Source organism: Solea solea, chromosome 7, assembly GCF_958295425.1.
Source record: "Solea solea chromosome 7, fSolSol10.1, whole genome shotgun sequence".
NCBI lineage: Eukaryota > Metazoa > Chordata > Actinopteri > Pleuronectiformes > Soleidae > Solea > Solea solea.
Genome location: NC_081140.1, coordinates 3109190 through 3117539, shown reverse-complemented (window position 1 = coordinate 3117539; position 8350 = coordinate 3109190).

Here is an 8350-nt window from a genome sequence, read left to right as displayed (position 1 = left end):
GAAAACACAGTGTACACAGTGTACAGTGTACAGTGGCGTTGAGTGGTCATCACTAGACTAGAAAACACTGAACCATTTACCCCAGCCCTTGACCTATCCCAGGATTTGAACCCCCAAACGAACCTGCGTTACAAGCCCAATTCCCTTCCCCTTGACCACTGGCTGCACCATGGCCACATAAAATTATGAAAGTGGAACATTTTTTATGTTTCATTTGGACTCACGGTGAATTAAAATGGTGTTTTAATATCTCAATTTGGAAATCTTTTCCTTGGCAACTAAGACCCCGTCTTGTGTCTTTTCATCATTGGCTTTTAGCTCCACACACCCCTGTTTTTTTTGCATGTTGGCCACAGACTCAATTGGACAGATTCTGGCAAAAGGAATGGTGAGAGTATAAATTTTTCCTCATTTTCTCCCCAATCCTCGGGGTTCCAAACCCCATTTTGTAGAACTTCTGCTGCCAAGGGCTATTTATACTTGGCACCTGTGGCAATGTTCATATTTATTTTGCCTGTGGCCACTTATGATTAAGAATAGTAGAGCCCATTGAAGAAATCATTTCTGTCTGTTCATGTGGCCTCTGTCTCTGTGGAAGGTGAACTCTTGGGAGTATTTAGTGAGACAACAAAAAACAAAATCATGTAAAATACATGAAATCAGTGAAGGAGGCTCCCTAATAACCACTAAATAACCTGAGAAAACATCAGACTGTCTCTCGAACCAAAATCCACAGAGAAAACTGACATATTTAGATCACTGCTGCTTTATCGCTGTGTTGTTTGATAGGTTTGAGTCATTTACAGGAATCTCAACAGAGGATTTCAAACACCAAAGTCACAAAATAACACATTTGAAATGACTGATGAGGCAGCAGTGGGTCAACAACTCCTGTGTGCCATTATTAGTGTATTAGTATGAGTTTAGTGCAGGAAGTGAGCAGTTTACAAAGATCTGTTTCCAGTCTGAAAAGACTTCATAATGGCAAGATAAATCAAGGGAACATATTCATAAAACGTTGACGATTTAAGCAGATGTCGATTTTGTTAGGTGAGTGTTTTTGTTAAGAGGAATAAAAGTGTTTTTCCTGGTGTCCCCACTGGTCTACATGTCTCAGGCTGGTTCCTGGTTCCTGGTGCCTGCAGCATGTCCATGCAGGGTTTGCCAGGGGCAGCCAACGTGACAGGACCCTATGATGGGCAAGGTATTTACCATGTGAGTCAAAATGATGGTAACATTTTATTTTGACACATTTTCATCTGATAAATGACATACAGTAGCCAGTAGACTAGACTTTGTGCTCAGATTAGATTATAATCCAGACCCTAAACAAAAGTGTCTGTTGACTATAAATACTATTTTTGTGTTATTAAGCATCACTGAGCTAGTTCTCTAGCATCTACTTCTGATTAGTCTGTCACTTGAATCAACAGGATCATGTCATCATATGATCACAAGTATGATCAATTCTTAGATTATCAGATGAAATCACAGATGACTTTAATTAAACCGTTACTTTATTATTTTCTTTTCATACCAAGTACCACCTGAGCTACTTATATAGAGCTCTTGAAGTAACAAGTTTATCACCAAGGTTAAAACACAGTGGTGTAAACAGGTCGAGCAAAGTCAGCTATGGACTTTTCACAGTGAGATCATTTGCTCTCTCATCATCCTCCTCTTCCTCACATGTACTTCACACACTGGAAAATAGATTAAGATGGAGTGAGCGATAAGGTGACTTTAATTATTTCATTTATTTTTTTGTTATTTGTTTAATTTTCTACGCACTATGGTCAAAATTCTTCAGCTCCACTCCGATCACATTTTCCTCCAAGTACGACCAAAGGAAGCTTGCACTGGTGGACTTGCATCTGTAAATGTGTAAATGTGTAAATGTGTCAGGACCATTTCCTTTTCAATGTTTCAAGTCTCTTGTTACTGTATACAATGTATTTGTACTGATTTACATCCATTTATTTTGTTTATATTCTCTTGTGTCTCTTCTCTTCATGGACAGCACTTTGAAGTGTCTTGTTGTTGAAATGTGGCAAATAAACTCCACGAGTCATTCAGAGGCAAATGCATGTGGGTTTTTTTTTAGTTTTTGTTACCAACATTCTTTTTATTGATTTCACAACATAACAGTTATAAAGCACTTATATGCATTGAACAGACAGTTCTTAGTTGGGGGTGTGGTTCAATGAAATGGGCAGAGGGTTACTGTTTACACATCTCCTGGCACATCCATCACACGTGTCACATCTATGAAGGGCTCCCAGATCTGGTGAAGTTGATATTGTTGATGTTTTATCGTTGCAGCGTTGTAGATAGCTCAGACAAACATCTGCCTACTCTTGGTCTTCTGATGAGAAATCTACTCTCTTTAATCTAATCTAAAATAAACAGCTGTGGCACTAAGGGTACTTCAATCGGTCAAATGTTTCACTTCTTGCCAGAATACAATGGAACAGTGAACCCTTCAGGTTCTTGCATTTGATACATATATCAGGTATGGCTCTATTATATCTGTTATCATATTATGTGGACTTATATATGTTCTCATTGACCAGTTGTATTGCAGAAATGTCAGGCTAGTATTAGTAAATGCACATTTACTCCACATGGCAGCAGGAGTTAGTGACTTTGAAAACTGTTTTTTAGCTACAACAATAAAATACTGTGTCTTAAGAACAGTAATGTAATAGACCGTTTTTTTTTTTTAATTCTGTCAACAACTGTGAATACAATTATTGATTTTCAAATGATCTACCATTGAATTTTTGTGTCATTTTTATACATTAATTAACTTTTTTGGAATTATTATTATTACTTTTTCAATACGTCATTAAAATACACAGTATAATAATGAAATGCTAATACTAATGACAAAATAATAATTATTTATTTATAGATTTATCTAAACAGATTGCTTAATGTAGGGGGCCCTCAGGTCCCTTTGGCCTTCAGGTACATTGTAACGCCCCTGTTCACGCTACATTTTAGGGAGTAACACACTTTTCTCCTCGTCTACATATTTTTGTCATGATCCAATTTCAGGTCACCGACTGTAAAAGAGCTGCTTGGTGCATCTTCATAGTGTTTCTGGGCAATTTCTTTCTGCAGTAATTAAAAATTGTAAAATGTGGTATTATATTACATCTAAGGTTATAATATCTCTCAGCTCCGTTGAAGTAAAGACGAAAGCAAAGTAAATGTAATCATGTGTCATCTCCTACAATGATACAACCCTTGTATGACTAACATTAAATCTATCAAACACATGAATACAAAAATAGAGTTAAATCAATGATATGTTTATATAAGCCCACGCAGCACACCTGCTCACATCCAAACATCATCATGTGAAAAATGATGATTGATGTTCCTGATAACTGTGTTTGTCATTCATCCTCTGATGTTACCTCTGAAAATGGAGTTTAAAAATACTTTCAGCAAAACGAACAGACCCCATTATTACTGCACCATGCACGTGCAGTTTATGCAACAGTCTGCAGGACTCTCATGAAAACATGACGTCACTATGTTACAGGACTTCAACTATGATACCAGTCAAACACGTGTTGTTGTTTTACTCTGTCGCTGCGAACAAAGCGCTTCATTATTGAGTGTCTTCTTCAGCTGTAAGCACACAGGTGTCAAAATAAACCAGTACATTTGGAGGCTCGCGCTAATTGCTGCAATAATGACTGTCACACCACTCTCTCGCTCTCTCTCTCTCTCTCTGTGTCTCTCTCTCTCTCTCTCTCTCTCTGTCTCTCTCTCTCTCTCTCTCTCTCTGTTCTCTCTCTCTGTCTCTCTCTCTGTTCTCTCTGATAGATCTAGTGTCTCTCTGAAGTTTCGACCGTGTCTGCGTCAGTATGAATAAACATACACTTCTCTCTGCAAGACTCCCGCCATGCATTTACATGCAGGGGGAGGAGGGAGGAGGTAGGGGCCCCCCACCCCATCCACACCCCACCCCTCCTCCTCCTTCTTCTTTTTCTGCTGAGAATTAGCTTCACAAGTGAACGCATGCAGTGCGCCGCCTCTTATTACCATCATTATCAGCATCAGCATAACAGTGAGTGCGTGGAAACTGTGCTGTAAACGCTTTAAAGGTCTTTTTGTTGCTCTGTCATTTGAGGGCCTTTTTTTCCTCTATGAGGTACATCCTGCGTTTTTACTGATATGCAACAGTGATGAGGATAAATGAAGTGTGTGTGTGTGTGTGCGTGTGCGTGCGTGCGTGTGTGTGTGTGAGGACCAGGACACGCATAGGGAGTGAGGACATTTTTGGGAAAGTGGGGACATTGTGGCTGGTCCTCACATCTTTAAATGGGTGTTGGGGGTTTAAACCGTGATTGTGGGAATAAAATTGGCTGCGATGAATAAAGTTGGGGTAAGGGCCTAAGGAAAGTATTACGTCATTAGTGTCCTCACTAAGTATACTGCACGATAATGTGTGTGTGTGTCTGTGTGTTGTGGGACATATATATATGTCTAATATAAACATTAACCTTGTCAGGACCAGTAGTCCTCATGGTGACCAAAACCTGGTCCGAATGATCTCAGAACCTAATTTCTGAGGAACTGGTGAACACCCCTAATTTATCTTCAGTTTGGCCTGTACAAATGAAGTCTTCACAAGGATATCATCTCTCCCCCCCCCCTCTCTCTCTCTTTCCCCCTTTTCTGTGTGCGTGCGTGCGTGTGTGTGTGACCTCACTTCTCCTTGATCTGATCATTTGTGGCGTTAAAGATCATTTTCCAGCAGCTTCTCATAATGAGTCGCCTCCTTTAGATGTCTGCGCATGATAGAACCTCACTCTCTCTCTCTCTCACACACACACACACACACACACACATTACATGCGTGTTTGGAATGGAATGCGCTGGGAAATGCTCAATTATGTATATCATGGCAAATCTAAACATGAGCCAGAAATCACTTCAGGAATATATCAAACGGAAATCACATAAGGTCTAATGAGTGTATTTTATGTGTTGGTGCCACACATCATCCTATATATACTGTATACTGTCCCAGGGGTCTATTTTTAACTGATATAAATACACCAGACTGCTTTCATTCACTATGAACAAGGCTTGATGTAAAACACATCATGTACGTCATGTTGGTGCACAACGTTTCTGTGATGAGTAACAGGTGTGTGTGTGTGTGTGTGTGTGTGTGCGCGCGCGTGCGTGCGTGTGTGTGTGTAAGAGAGCGAGAGAGAGAGAGAGAGAGAGAGAGAGAGAGATGCACATCTGCCAGAATATGGTTGAATATTCACACCTCCCACTCAGACCAACAAACAGGATGCGGTTCCACTGAGTGTGTGTGCGCCGACAGACAGACTTGGGGAGGGTGGTGGTGCAGGGTGTGTATGTGTGTGTGTGTGTGTGTGTGGGGGGGGGGGGTTAAACAGTCGTTTATGACCCGCAAAACGGGGCCGTCTGACGGACCAGAGCAAATACACAGACAGAGCCGAGAGTGAAGTCTATACTGCATGTTGATCCAGATGCTGCTTCCTTCATGGATGATACTGTCCTCGAGTACACAAACACGCACAGATCCACACTCATGCGTGAGAGCAATGATGTCACGTGTGTATCTGTAAAATCCCTAAATATCAGTGAATCAGCTGGACGTGTACATTGTGTCCTGGATGACCAAGAATCTTCACAGATGTCTGCACAGCTGTCTGTTCTCCTGTAGCTTCTCTCTCTCTATATATATATAGCTATAATATTTATTTATTTACACATTTTTAAAAAGCAGGACATCGTGCCTTCGTCTAATTATCCCCCGATTGGATTCATGCGTTTGCTATACTTCGTGGTTAATCGAATTTATTGGGCCGTAACCTTTGGCTGCACGCAATGGCCAACAAGTATGAACCCAAATCCATCAATATAAAAAAAACTAAATAAAAACTTAAAATATAGTTGATTTCGTTGCCTTAAGATGAGGTATGAGCTGCATTCCTCGTGTTTCGCTTTACAGAAACAAAATCCCTTTAGAAAAACATGAGATTAGATCGTGTTCACGCGAGGAAACGGAAAAAAAACACAGGACGCGACAATAAAACATTCATTCCAAATGTCCAAGTAACGCTGATAAACTCGGCATGTCATTTTGAGTTTAAATATTGTTTCAGAAGGAGACAGATCTCCCCCAAAAACTAACAACAAATATGCGTCATCTGAGCAGTGTTGATGCTGGATGCGGATTACATAGTGGATTCGTCTGCATGGAGAGTTGTTTTCATCAAATCATGTTTTATTTTTCATGATCAGTCTGATCACGAAGTACAAGACAGAGAGTCGGAATGTAAATGAGCTCCAATACACAACATCCGTGTAATAATAAGTGTACTGTGCTCCAATAGACATGTTAGCATCCAGTCTGCCTAATGAATCACTGTGCAGCGCGGAAGAAAAGCGTCGCTTATCACCCGATGATGAACCGCAAACAGCCCATCATTGACTCCCATTGTTGCGGGGGGCGGTGGGGGCGCGCGAAGCTCCACACCTGCGTGGAAGTGGCTCCCACAGGCCACATAATGTGACACGTTAAGAAAAATGACACCTTCTCCTCTTTACACCTCGACCCCGCACTTTTGGCACAAAACCAATTAGACTTTGGCACGTTTTTACGCGAGGCTTTCGTATAAAAACAGGGTTTAGAGTCTCCAGAGACGCTTATTAAGATGCAGACGTTTTCTTGTTGTTGTTGTTTATTTTTTTAAATGACAAGTGAACAGTTTATGCTGCCTCACAGTGAGTTATTAAGTAGGATGTGGAGCAAACAGCAAAAACTAGGATCATTTTAACTGTAGACATGAGGACAACACTTACAGGAAGCTGTGCAAATGTATTATCATCATTTAAGGTGATTATGATCAAAATCCCTAATCAATCACTCCTTTATTCCTAACATTTCAGCCATATAATAAGCCTGACCCTTCCCGAACCCCTTGAAATAAATCACCCAGAGAAGCACTACAGTAATGTAAACTTGAACCGCAGAGCGTTTGTCCTGGTCCCAGAGGGACCCCCGAGAGGAACTGGACTATTGCTCAACTCACTCTGTTTTGTTTGGTGGGAACGTTTCCCAGATCTAAATAGGCTCTAATAAATTTCTCTTGTTGTTGATGTTGTGAAGCACCACACTGGCCACAGTGAGCTCTGAGAGATTTGAGGTGAAATTACTTTTGGCACCTGTAACCATGTGAGGGGGCCCCTACAAATTTAACCAAGTCCTAATATATGGGATTTGAAGCAGACTCCTCTAGGTACAGGCTTCTCTTGGCACGCCAAAGGAAACAGTGAGGTCTGTAGGAGGACAACGGCTTGCAGAGGGCCAGGAAGAATTGAAACGTGTTGCTTTGAGGCATTCCAACTATTTTCATTTGTTTCTGTTAAGTCACTTAGGTCTCGGCTCTGAACACACTTGAAAAAATAGACGTTTGCAGCCATGCAGCCACAGCAGCAGACACTCACACATTCCTTACTGTACATGATGTGGAGATTCACACTTTTCACCACACACAATTGCAGATGTTCCTTCCTCACTCTCTCCAGTGAGCACTGAGGTGGTCTACTACTACAACAATAACAACAAGGATATTACAGCATTTCGTTTAAATCTGAATAGAACAAGTAAATATAAACTGTCTATTATTTTCACGTTGAATAGAATTTATTTTTAATCAATAATCGAGAGGCTTTACACAGAGGTTTTGGGGGCCCAGGCAAAAGTGGCCATGGGGGCCCCTTTTTGGAGACTACACCACCATGACACCCTAAATCTTAAAGTCATTGCCTATTCATTTGCTGTGTATGTATAAATAGTTTAGACAGGAGGTTGTCAGTGTAGACGTTTTACATTTATAAAAGGGACTTTCTCACAAATGGACTCCAAAACATCACCATTTTCCCTTCACATGTGTTCATTCATTCATTTTCATTCATTCATTCACTCTGAATCACCACCAAACACAATCTAATCGTTTCTTCCTTGTGCTATAACCTTCCTCCCACCCCCCAAAAATCATCCAAACCTGTCTTTTACTTTTTGAGTCAAAACAAAAATAAAAACATGGTGAGAACAGAAGCAAGACGAGCATCTATCAGCAACTCTCCCTTAGTTACTATATAACTCATGTTCACTTGTGTAGAGTCTGTGTGATGTAATATACACAGACACAGACTCGTTTCCATATCTTTAGAGTGAATGTGAATTGATGCGAGGTCGTCCATTTCCTTCTCCATCAGCCTCCCCCAACCCCCATCCCTCCCATCAACCGCCCCCCACACACCTCCTCCTCCTCCTCCTCCTCCT